Source organism: Strix aluco, chromosome 16 (genome assembly GCF_031877795.1).
Source record: "Strix aluco isolate bStrAlu1 chromosome 16, bStrAlu1.hap1, whole genome shotgun sequence".
NCBI classification, from domain to species: domain Eukaryota; kingdom Metazoa; phylum Chordata; class Aves; order Strigiformes; family Strigidae; genus Strix; species Strix aluco.
Genome location: NC_133946.1, coordinates 13979096 through 13992975, shown reverse-complemented (window position 1 = coordinate 13992975; position 13880 = coordinate 13979096). Strand labels below are relative to the sequence as shown.

The following is a 13880-nucleotide window of genomic DNA, read 5'->3' as shown; positions in this document are numbered from 1 at the left end:
TTGAATCTACCCCAGTCAAGCTGGACATTTTTCTAACCATTAGGCCCTTTCAGACCCATCCATTAGGCAATTAGTGTGGTGCAAGCTGCTACTTTTCAGCTGCTCCATCTGAAGCTTCTTACTGTTTTTAAAAAACAAAATACTTCAAGTTATCACCCCTCAGAGAAAATACACTGGGAATGTATTACTACACTGGAAATAAAAGCAAATCCATCAGCAATTACTGCAGAACAGCTGATGTATCACAAAACAGCCAAGCCATAGTAACATATCCACCCACATGTCTAAATGATTATGGAATAAAAGGTTAACTTAGACCATTTTAAGTAAGGAAACAATTCAGTATTTTTTTCTATTCCACGCATTTAGTGTGACCTCATACATTCTTTACTGTAAACCTTCCAAACTGTGAATGGAATACAAATTAATTTTCTAATGAGTTTTCTATAATATTATTAAAAAAACCCATCTTCTCCAAGACAGATGAAAGCATTATGATAAATATTTTAAAGACAGACCAAGACAGAAAGACAATTGAAATAGACTGGTTATCAGCATAACAACACTGTATTAGACAAAGATTCTTTGTCATTCAGCTATTACAACTGCAAAATGATCCTTTCTCGTCATATTTTGACCCTGAAACAAAACAAGGCATAGCTCTTAAAAAGTCTTATCAACTATAGAATTTATTGCATATCTCTAATTAACTACACTATTTTCTCTGAGCACTTCCAAACTGTACCTGGAGAAACGAGAAATGATTGCTGGAAAATGAAAGGCTTTATCATAATTACGTACAAAGGAAGTGAATTGGGGGCTATTAGTACTGTACCAGTTCAAGCAAAACTGCAAAGCATAAGTGCAGGTTTCTTAAAAGCACCACGGTGCTTTAGTGTACTTAAACCTCCAGTATTTGAATTGAAATATATAAAAATCTGCTATACAGTAATATATAATATACATACAATAGAGTTGTATAGCATATAAGCAGCACTCAGTGTTCTAGACGTTTAAAAATATTGTGGTTAATGTTTTAGGATCACAGTACCACTGCCACGTGCTGATGCATTATAAACAAAAATTTCAATTAATGACTGACAGAACTTGTTCTATTGCTGGAGAACAATTAATTAGCTGTCACATTCCATTCTGGTGATGCATGTAAGTAGTTTGTCATCACTTATTCAAGCAAATGGAAAGCATTTTTCAAAATTCAATATAGAAAACGTGATCTGAAATTCTCAGTCTCATAAGGTAGCCTCAAGTTAGATACAATAATAATGTTTAGAAAATATCATGTTAATGTGTGTATAAATAGAAAAAGAAGCAAACACACTCATCGTCAATATACTAAGAAGACTTAGTTTTAAGGGATTTACAGATGGGTAAATGAGATAGAAATTTTGTCTGTCAACAAGGAATATAGCAAGTTGTCACACTTGAAAGATAATGGATCAAGCCCACAGAAAGAGCACAGTATTCTGCTTCTTTATTGTTCAGTGTATGGCCCCATACTTGCTGAATGCAGTTCAAAATCGCTGAATAATTTTATTTTTTTATTTACTTCCTCTGGCTTTGGTATAGTGTTTACCATGGTAACACCTGAATATTCACAGACATTCTTACAAAATTAGTTACAAAACATGTAAAATATTGGCATGCTTTACTGATTAGTAACTCAGATTAAACAAATTAATGAAAAATAACCTAAATTTGTATGTTTAACTGAATGTTCAGTTTCTTTCACCACTTACATAGATTTTAGGCATTCAAAGTACAGTTGATAGTGCTTGGCTACAGCAGAGTGGTTACCATTACTGCAAATGAGATCCATAGTCTCAGAGGGAAAAAAAAAAAAAGAGCAAACAAAAAAATACATACAGTTAGTAATCACTTGGGAAAACTTAGATTTTAGTAACTAACTAAGGATCTCACACACACAAAGAAATTTCAATGATAAAGTCAGAATAAAGCAGTTCTCCAATGTAATGTTCAACTGTCTCAAGCCTAAAACCATCTCTTCTTTTTTTCTGACCTCTGACTCATTCCTTATGCTTATTTGGGGACACAGAGAAATGGGAAGTACAGTGAGAAAACAAAAGAAAAAATATCTTATTATTTTTTATATATATAAAAATAAACTGTGATGCACCACAAATTCCAGAATTAGCGGGGCGGGGAGACAGGAGAAGTGTATGGAATTATATAATTAGAACTTGCAAAATCATAGGCACTTATATATTTCCAGATATATTTTTTTCATATATATATATTTCCAGAGTTATTTACTTTTAAAATTTCTTCAGAAGCACAGCCCATTTTAGCTTTTTTATTGCTACTGCCTAATTGTTCTCAAGAAGGCAAACCAAAACTCCCAAATTCCATCAGATGCCATCACACTGATGGAGTGACAAGCCACCAGAAGATCTGTCCCACTGGAGCAAACAATGGTAGAAGTCATGTTAGTATGTTTTATTAGAAAATATTAAAAAGCACTAAGAGCCTTTCTCAGGTGCTTGCCTGCAGCAGAGGGAGATGGTGTCATTCAGGCTCCTGATTGCAATGTTCCTCAGAAGGCACAAACTTCTGTTTGTTCTCTCGAATAGAAGATTTACAGCCCTGTCTCTCCCAGCATTAATCCAGACCCATCCCTCACCTCCTTATTCCAGTTTCATTCTTCAGGTATCTCCAGCTATGTTTACTTCTCAAGCTTCTCATCATAACTTCCTTGTCTAGCATGTCAATCTCATTACTCCAGACATAAAATTATCCCATTCTCATTCAAGTTCAAACCACCATTTGAACCTCCTCTCCTTCAGCCCCAACTTCTTGCCTTCTGCTTACCGAAATATTTGAACTTATTTTCTTCCCCACACCTGCATCCAGTTCTTATCCCTACTACAATCAGATCAGGCAAGACAAGACAAGGGAGAGACAAAGCACAGAAGAAACCATCCTCAGCCCAAGCTCAGAGCTGAAGCTATAGGCCAAGTCTACCTCAGATAGGATTGTACACATTATGGTAGAATCTTCAGGTACTGTGCTATAAAGATAAGTTTTATTGAGCATATGAAAAATACAATTTTAAAAAAATATGGCTGATCTGAGAGCAGATTTTCACAAAGATAATAATACATACATCCTTGCCATAAAGGCCATTTCTCTTCAATTGCCAGTCTTGTCCTACAACAGAGGAGTCTGAGACAACATTGGTCTTAAACCAATGAGAGAAAAAGGAAAGAAAGAATAAGGTAAGTTTAGTCTATGTGCCAAGTTAGTAGTTTTCATTTTGGAAAAGGGAGGCAAAGATGAGTTACGTTACAATTTAGAAATCAATTTACTAATCAGCTGTGGCTAGATAGGCTCAACAAAAGTTGACTTCACTATATCTAACCTAACAAATGTTCTCTTCCTATATGCAGAGCTAAAAAACAAATCATACAAATTTCTACTCAAATATGCGTGTATTCAGTCCAGGTTTTGTTTTCATGACCTATAGCATTATATAAAAATAAGCTTTACGTACTTGTAATTTGAGTTTCTCAAGAGGGACTTCATGCATTCATGCTAACAAAATACATCAAATAAAAGCAACTCCTGTATCAGTACCTGCTGTCACATACACCAGCTGCCCCTGCCTTTGGCATTCCAATCAAATCAGATTCTTACAGTTTTTCAAACTCCTAATAACTGATAATTCAGGTGACAAAGTGGAAGGTGCACAAACAGTATAAATATTCAGAATCAACTTCTGAGAACTCTAACCGGTAGAAGTTAACTGTCCTTTTTTTTCCTGAAAGTTCTTCATGATTCAAGTTATGCAGAGATTGTAAACCAATGAAGATAAAAAATATGATCAAATATCGAGAGGGGGAACATTTAGCAAAATTGAACATTAGATCTAGAACTTGGGCCTACAGAATAATATTTTGTAAAAGCATTAATGAAATTATGTAGCAAATTTAAAGTAACAGATAATTGTGTAACCTACTTCTGAATTTTGCTCTGAGACAAAAGTTAGTTGTTAATCATTAGGGATACAAGCCAAAAGATTCTTTATAATTATGTTAAAATAAGGTAGGTTTATACTGGGAATTTGGCTACTGTTATTTTCATTCATGTAAGTCCGAAAAAATGTAATTAAGGTTATTAACATCAAAATCTCTGATTAAATTAAAAAAAACCCGAGATTATGACTTTAAAACTGTTAATTTACCTGTGCTTTCTTCCCTCCTCTTCGGTATGCAATTGCAATCAAGAATACCCAATTAAATTACAAAAGAAGTAACAGACATTGCCCTACTGGTTTAAACAAGAATATAAACTAGCTACACTGGATCAGATCACAAACCTCTCTATCCTAGAATCTTGTCTTTAACAAGTCAGCAGAAGATTCCTTCAGAGAAACAAAAATTTGTTCTGAATCTTCCCAGTATCCAGCAATCTGCAGCTCAAGTGCTTCCTCAAAGTGGCACTGTATTTAATAGCTCTCAGTGAATTTTCTTCCTTAAACCTCTGACATCTGCAATGTCTTACCAAAATAAGTTTCAGTTTCATAGCTTAAAATACACAGCATCTCAAGCAGGCTCAAATATCTACCCCTAGCACCTTATGGCATTCTCTGCCATTCATGATTTCACAGACCACTGTCATATCCTCCCTACAGCCACCTTCTTCCATGCTGCAGCTACAGCCCATTGTATTGACTCTGGCTGGGATGGAGTTAACTTTCCCCATAGCAGCCTCATTAGTGCCTTGTATGAAAGGGTTTCCAATAACTTTGATTAGCCCCGCTACCTCTTTCTTTTTGCTTTTCCAATCTTGTCTTTTAGAAATCCAGGCAGACTGTATCAGATAGATCTTTAGTATCTACAAACTTGCTGGTTCCTTAAAAAAATTCTTTTAAGTTCATTTGATGCAAAACTCACTAACAAAAGCAGTGTTTACTCTTCCCTAAAACATCACCTTTCTCTGAAATAAGTAAAGTTAATGTTTGTTATGATTTCTACCAATTTGCCTGCTATGAAAGTCATGATCATTGGCCAACAGCTCTTTAGAGCTCTCCTGGGAACTTTCATAAAGTGACATAACATCGGCCAACTCGCAGTCAGCTGGGACCTAATTAATTTTAAGTAAAAGGCTGCACATTACATACAGCAATTTGGTTGTTTTATCCTCAAGTTTCTCAAGAACCTCGGGCATGTGTTATCTGGTCCTGACATTTTGCTGTCTTTTCTTTAACAGATTTCTTTTACAACACTTAAATTTGACTTAAGCCCTCTGAAACATTGCCTGTAAACTTCCAGCATAGGAATTTTCTCCAGGTTCTCCCACAGTGAAGGTTATGAAAAAGAATCTTTTCTTTTCCTGCTGTGGCCTCATCAGATATGAACGCTTCTTCTATTTCTGAGAACCTACCAGTCCTACAGGCATTCTGGGAGGCTTCAAGCTTCTAATGCATTGTACAAATATTATTAATAATTTTTATATTTTCCACAAATTGCTCTTCAGACTATTTTTGATCTGCCTTGGACTATTACATTTAACCTGTCTGTTCTGGATACAAGCTCAGCTTTTTTCAAGAATGCTTACTTTTTCCTATGAGCCTTTTTTACCATCCTGTTTAATCATGGCATCGTTCTTTTTATCTTTATATCTTGTTGTGATAAATGGCATGCATTTGTCTCAAGTTTCCAGTATGATGTCTTTGAGTAGACTCTATGCTGCCTGCAGGGATTCTACTTTATTTACTTTCCCCTTTTATTTTAACAATTTTTCTGAGTACAAGTGTAATGGATCTTTTGGTTTCCATTGCTCCACTATGAACTCTGAATGATCGCTGACATTGCAATCATCATTACAGAGATGCTCTCTGATTGCTATTTTGAAGCAGATCCTAAATATTCCTCAGGAAGAAGTTAACAGTTGCTTTTCCTTTTCTGGTTTCTCTGATTGGTTGCTTCAATAAACAATCATTGATAGTATCTAAAGATTTAATCTGAGTACCCCACCCTCATGTAAAATCTAAACAATCTGCATAAAGATATATTTCATTAACGTAGTTTTTAATTTCTTAAGGTGCCACAAAATGCAGGATCTCTGAAGGGGAAAAAAGTCTTATTGAAACATTTTTTAAAATTCTTAGCTATTTATCTGATTTCTTTGCTGACAGCAGAGGAACAGACAAGTGCCTGCAAGAGTTTCCAGAATTATTCATATGTATACTCAGTTGAAGACATATTCACATTATCTGCACAAAACATTCATTGTTTTAACTCACATAAGTCATCTACTTCAATACTCGGCAATAGCTCTTGACAGTATTGACATTACACAGTACAGCTTCGTTATCTATATTAACTCCAACTCACTCACCATCCAACCATTTACAATTATCTGGGTTCTTTAGACTTGCGAGACTTTCACCAATCTTAATTAAACACATAGATGACAACTTGTAAAAATCAGCAACATTGTTTTCTTTTGTTCAGACTGGTTTGTATGACAGTTTTTGCAAACTTTTCTACAGTGTTATTTCTACCTATAATACCGCTATTAATTTCTCATTTTCTTGATAAAGCCTGGTGTAAGGGACTCCCCAGTTTTTAAAGTCCTATAACATAAATCCAGTATCCTACTGATGCAATGAGGAATTCTTGTAGACCTTAGAAGCACATTTTTCTGATACAGAATGTTTAGTAATGATTTCTTAGTGGTCTAGTCCATCAAACAGCTGCTTCAACCCTTATAATAATTAATGAAGCTATTAACAAGCTTCAAAATCAAAGTCTCAAAAGAGACTGTAGCACCTCAGTCTAACAGAGGACAGTGACATCTAGCAGAGCCTTACCAGATGCTAACCTGTTTAAGCACTGAAATCTCAGCTTGCTGTGTGATCCAATGCCTTTCCTACTCCAGGGTTCCCCTTCTGCATGGTTCTTCCCTCACAAAAAAACCCAAGATTCACTAATTAATTGGGTAAACGTGCATCAAATCTTTCTTCAGAAACAGATCTACAAAGAGATTTCAGAATTATTTCTTTAGCTCAAGTACTAGCAGTTAAACTAAAGATCAGTGGCCTCAAAATCTGCCTGTAATCTCCTTATAAAAGACCAAAAAAAAGATATGATTCACAAACTGAGAATCTGAAAATATATTTTGTGCTTACAAAGTAAAACAATTTAAAAATTTTAATATGAATCACGTATGTAGTTTATTCATTATATATTACATACTTTGCTGATGTAATCTAATGAAGGACAAGAATCCTATGGTATCTCTTTCCCCAGTTTAAGAGGTGCAAATTTCTGACAATTCTCCCATATAGAACACACATCTTTAAGGGAAGATAGAGACTTATGTTTTAAAGCAAAATTTACTTCAAAGCTCATTCTATCATGAGTTATTTCAGCAGCGCTAAACAGCAGCATCCAAAATCACCAAAGGTTTCATACCAGCGTGGGGACAAGGGAACTAAATTAAAAATATCAACAAGAGGTTTTAATTTTTTAAGAGTTCAGTCACTGTTATTAAAGGCAACTTAATGCTGCAGTCAGAGAGCACTGCAACATATCATTAAAGCATATGAACATTTTCCTCCAAAATTCACAAGATTTAACCAAAATTCTAAGTTGAGCATCAGTGCAACTTAAGATTTATATCATGTTAGCAAAATTTTTCAGGTTTCAATGTTATTTAAAAGCATAATAGGATTTGAACACACTGTTGCTATGACTGCTGTGCTATAGAGTGAGAACATATTACATGCATCTAAAATGCATGTTTCAGAACACTAAACATTTAGTCTGCTCCCACCACCTTTTGAAACGTAGATTTAATACATGCTGATAAGTTTAAATGAACACAGTAAACTAACAGGCTGAGGTACCAGTTGAAGTAAACTCTCTAGTTTTTTGCAAGTTTAAAACCCAAGAAAATAAAGATAGGACATATAAAGTTGTATGGCTTATTTCTACAATGACAGAAGAGTTAGGAGTAGTAGTCAAAGGTACTGAGATATTTCTAGTTCATTCATACAAGCTAGCAAGGAGTATGTTAGAAAACTCTTAGAGAACTACAAGCTAAAAAAAAGTAGGTAGTACTAGCTCAGTAGCCACGGTGGCTGGAGTTCAACATTGACTCAGTACTTAAATATTTGCTCAGCTCCTTTCCCAGGATTCACAGCCTGAGAAGAATTATGTGCTACTGCAAACATGCCCTCAGCAGCACCTGAACTAGTTAGCTATGTCTACACAAAATTTCACACCAACAGGTACATAGTCTTCTAGGATAATTCCATTTGAAAGGAATCTCAAGAGGTCATACAGTCACAATGTGTCAATAGTAGATGTTTTCTATGAAAGAATAAATGTTATCCTGTATCCCCATCTTACCTTTATACCAAAAGGAGTAGTTGCCAGTTTTATTTCCCGTGTTGTGATAATTTCTACTTCAAGCCTCATTTCTGCTAGGGTTAGAACTTCAAATATTAACAAGCGGTTAAGTTTTTACATCGGGGATGGAATTCCGCTTGGAACTGCTGTAACCCAAAGTGGGATGCGAACCATTAGCCATCCCAAGTAATCTGGGGACCACTGCTGCACAACATGTAAGAGAACCAATTATTTAACCAAAAAGAATGGTCTGTTTCTAATATGAGGTGATGAGGCAAAGCTACCAAAAGCAGAAAGAGAATAACTAATATTTCACAAAACATGCTATGAATCCACTCTAGGAACAACACATTAAAGTGATTGCCTCCCAAAAAGAACAGCTCAGAACTAAATGACAAAATAAAGCCTATGTGTCCAAATTGCCTCCAAAGACTACATTAGCCATTACCATATTTGAGTTGAAACTAATTCTTTCAGACATCATGACTAGTTTATCTTTTTTTTGGCAGCCATATGTGAACTATCCCTCATAGAAGTGTTTATTCTGGGCTACAGAGACAAAAAGGACCTTCACCACTTATGTACAAATATATTTGATTTGTAACTTCATAAATGTACCTTATCAGTCAACTTTCCTATTAACTGCTGTATAGCACCTGTTAACCAAAATCAAGATATATCTGTTGAAGTCTACTAGCCTTTCAGGATATTTCTGAAGACACTAGCTTTATACTTGTTTAACTTTATATTTGGAATAAAAGCAAAAGTCAAATGAAAAGTACAAAGAAGAAATTTTCAGGATCAAAATTTGATCAAATTTATATTTTCATAATCTTTGTATAAGCAATGAGCAAAACAACAAAATCTTACACTTAGCCAATTATCAGTGGAAGATTATTCCATTTTCAGCATCTCATACTAACATCACACATCTTCCCAATTTATTCCATTTCCTTATTAAAACTTAATTTTCCCATGTAAATGAGCAAAATATTTCTGAAAAGTTCTGTTGACTCTACACTGTGTTTCAGAATTTTAAAATTGTGATTGCCAGTTTAAGGTATTGAAAAACCTATGAAAAAAGCCTAGATGATAGAATAATGCACTGAAAATGTTACTTTTGGAAAAGTAACATTGGACTGCAAAAAATAGTCCAGCAAATAATATACCAAAAAGTTATAAAGAACCAGCATGGGTATTTCTTGCAAGCCTAGAGAGAAATGCTTCTCAGTTTGTATATTATAAATTTACAGAGAGAAGTTTTTGAATCAGAGCCCAGTTACAGTTTCACAAACTAACAGAACATGCAGGATGGTAACTACAAAATCTGAGACAAGAATGCTTGCTATAGGTTGTACTGCAATTTGGAAATGCAATAAAAGCCTGTTGTTTTGTCTCAATTTAAGATAATTATGGTTAAGCTACAGGTGTTCTTGAAAATTTCATTTTAATATTTTATACCATTAATTCAAGGAGAGATTATAATAACTGTTTAAACAGTTTAACAAATTAAACAGGTTCATCTTTTAAAAAAATCATTACAGGAATTCAATGTATTTTGTATGGTATCCCAGAGCAACAGCTTTTAAAGTTTGAAATAGGATTGTTATAAGATCATAAGTCACAATGAGTTACTTTTTAAAAAATTATTTAATTATTATTATTTTTACTGTTAACACATGACCTAACAAGGAAAGAGTGACCTTTTCTCTGTCTGTAAAATGATAGTTTGGGATCTCTGCTGTGGCTGCCTTTTGAAGTCAGTGACACTGAAAGGATAATTTTTTATGAATCCACTTATTTACAAAAACATACAAAGTTTGCTCTCTGTGAACAAGTAGAGAACCTGCAGAACAAATGCTTGTAAAAACTCAAACCATATGTCCAAGATGCAGCCATTTCTCTGTAAGTATGAAATTTCTCACTTTGAGGACACATGAGCAGTGGGACAAGGTGAAGCAGAGTGCCCAGAGAAGCTGTGCAGCCAGACTGGATAGCACAGTGTAACAGTACAGGAAACATAAAGGGATTGACGTGGACTTCAAGACTACTTACATTTCTCTGTAAGTAATTCCAACTGATCTCACACAACACAGAATCAACAACTTTCCCTTACAAAAGGAAACGAACACAATAGCATGGTATCATTTCTCAATGAGAAGACTTTTCTGCTGTTCATTTGTCTCCAGGTGTTTTGCACAAGAACATCTGTTATTGTTGGGCAGAACTTTGAGTGGCATCATCCTGCAAGAAAAAATCCTAATGGCAGACAGTTATCAACCTCCAGGAAACAGCAAAACTATTACTGCAGTATATTCAGTCTAAGAATATACAAGGTCATGAACTTTGATCAAGCTGATCTCCAAAATCACCTTGAAATAATTGTTAAACAGATTAGTTATTGTCACTGCTAGATGTCATGTATACTGCTACACTGAACTCATGATTGTTGCAAATTCTGCCCAAGGAACTGGTCGGTAGAAAGGTAAACTCAACAGACCACTTTTTTACAGCACAAGAACCAGAAGTGGTTAGAAAGAGCTGGGACGAGCCAGGTCCAAAACCAAGAGGCAGTTCTCCACTGACAGGTAGTAAGTAACCTGCCTTATCAAAGGAAGTTGTGGATGCCAGAAGTTTAAGTACGTTCAAGGGGAAATTGAGCAAAGGAGGAAGTGCCCGTAAGTTGAAGGGGAGACTGAACAGGCTCTTGTAACTAAATAGCTAAACCACATTAGGAAGTCCCCTGAGCTGAAAACAGGTGGAAGCTGGAAGAGTGTAGGAAGGTGGTATGGGGAAAAAAGTATCATGTTATCATATTTTTATCCTTCCATTGGCCTCTGATTATGGCTACTTTCTTTTCCCCCTGTGATCTTTAATGCACTTCATTGCACATTAGCCCTTGTAATGGATGGGAAGATGGTAAGTAGCAACTTACAATTACTGTTTTTATTGATTTTTCCCTTGGTGTGCTGCTTCTGGAGACACTGCAATAACAGGCAGATGCATAGAATAGATAGAAAAAGTTCTAACCCATCTTTTGGTCCCAAAAATCTGTTTAATATGACATCTTCAAGTCAAGGATGTAAAAGATATTTAACAGATAAGAACAGATGTTAAACTTGACCTTAGACAAAGATCATTGGTAAGAGACAGAATATTAAACTAAATAAACTCTTAATCTAAGCCATTTTTATGTTTTTATACTAATGAAACTCAGAAGTAACTTTACCATTTATTTAAGAACAGTTTAGTGAATTAAATGTCATTTTCTAACTCTACCCCTGCTATTGAAAGCTGGAGAAAAGATTCTTATAATAAGAAAATATGGTTAAAGGGAATGAAAATTCAATAAATACCTAGAAGAAGAAGCAGTAAAGGCAAATGAGTAACAGCACCTGCAGCTACTTAAATTTTATTAACCTGAATTAAAACCCACTATGTTCTTCTGAACAATGAAAGTTTACAAGACATGCTTACAGATGATAGTAAATTGGGGGAACCAGGCAGTACATGCAGTGGCAGGGCTGCCATCCAGAGGGACCTCGACAAACTGGAGGAATAAGTGAACAGTAGCGTTAGGAAATTCAACAGTGACATACATGAAGCCCTGCACCTGGGAAGGAAGAGTCTCCTGCAACAATACAGACTGAGAGCCGCTCTTCTGAAAAGGATGAAGGGCTGAACATGAGCCCGCAGTGTGCTCTGGCAGCAAGGGCAGCTGACAGTATGCTGGTCTATATTCACAGGAGCATGGCCATTAGACCAAGGGAAATGATTGCCCCCTCTGCTCAGCTCTTGTGAGCCCGTACCCTAGAACAGTACATCCAGTTTCGGGCTCCCCAGTACAAGAAAGATATCGATAAAATGGAGCAAGTTCAGCAGAGGACGACCAAGATGACTACAGGCCTGGAGAACCTACCCTGGGAGTGGAGGCTAGAGGAGCTGGGCTCATCCAGTCTGGAGAAGCAATGGCTTTTGGGGGGACCTAACAACAGCCTGCCAGTGTCTAATGGGAGGCCATCAAGACAACAAGGCCAGGCTGTACCCAGGGGTGCACAGTGCGAAGGTGACAGGCAATGCTGAAACAAGAGAAGTTCAGACTAGACATAATGAAAAATTTCTCACTATGAGGACACACGAGCAGTGGGACAAGGTGAAGCAGAGTGCCCAGAGAGCTGTGCAGCCAGACTGGATAGCACAGTGTAACAGTACAGGAAACATAAAGGGATTGACGTGGACTTCAAGACCAGTAAGACCATCACAACAGCCACATTCAAAGTGAACCTTGTTTAGCTTGACGTTTTCACCTTTATGCTTGCTAATGTCCTTCTATGTCCCACAGGCATTTTCTTTAATTTTAATCTAATTTAAATTAATTTGGAGCAATTGTTCTCAGCTTTTATTTAGTTCTGAAAGTTTCTGCTTCTATTCTTCAACCTGAAGAAGAGATTCTAAGCTTGTCAGTTTTTTTCCTGTCTTATTAAGCCATCCAGTACTACTACTGCTACTATAAACTTTTTAGCTTCACTCTCTGGCCTACCATGACTCAGACCCACTACTATTTCCTTTACTTTCATAAAAAGATTTTTATACAAAGAGTTTTTGCTACAGGTATTTTTTATTCAGTGTGGGTGTGCTGCAAGTATAATCGAGGACAAAAAAAATTCACAAAGGTCATTAAGCCAGCTCCACTCCAGCTCTGTTTGACACAAAGGCATGCAGTAAAATATTCCAGGAGTATCATTCCAGTTTTTCCAAATGTATAGACTCTGGCCAAAAATCTCTAAGTAAATATGTTTCGCTTGAACTGGAAATTGTATGCCTGCTTTCATTTCTAATAGTCCTATTTCTAACCTTGAGATCAGGTATGTGAAAGCTTTTACACTATGACACACACTCCTTTTAAATTCTCATTCTAATTATGCTATAGAAAAGAAAAAAGGCTACCCCTTTAAAGCAATAGCAAAGAAAATATATACCCCTCCTTATCGTCTCCTGCAAACTAGATACTGTGGCATATGCAACAAAAGATACAACTGCTAACCAAAATAAAATACAGAAAAAATAAAGTATGACATTGCAAACAGTACGTATGCTTATTTAAAGCAGCAATCTCTTTGGCCTAATCTAGTTACATACTTTCGTCTTTTCTAAGAGTCTGCCCACAGCAGATAAACACACAAACCTTCTTGTACTGCACCAACTGACGTCAGCAGTCGCTTAGGAACAGCGTTTGGTGCAAAAGTGGTAGTACCGAAACTATGTTTACAATTGAAAAAGAATGACAGTATGCAGGGCTCACCATAGCTTCAGGAAAAGAGATACAAATTTATAAATAAAAACTACAAAAGCTATTTTCTAAAACTGCATGGGATTTTCAAAGAATGTTTATCTGCTTAAATATCTTGTAATGAATACCAAGAGTAATAGATTTATTTTTCTGTATTTTAAACGGTACAATTTCCATTCCTGCCCCCCCCCCCC

At 35.9% G+C, this 13880-nt stretch overlaps 1 protein-coding gene and 1 non-coding gene across 2 annotated transcripts in view; both read right to left on the bottom strand.

The window, feature by feature from the left end:
- PDE3B (phosphodiesterase 3B) overlaps positions 1 to 13880 on the bottom strand; it is an 88121-nt gene that overhangs the window by 47540 nt on the left and 26701 nt on the right. The window lies entirely within an intron of this gene.
- LOC141931059 (U2 spliceosomal RNA) lies at positions 11358 to 11545 on the bottom strand. Its single transcript, XR_012625483.1, has one exon. It is a non-coding gene; the product is annotated as a U2 spliceosomal RNA (small nuclear RNA).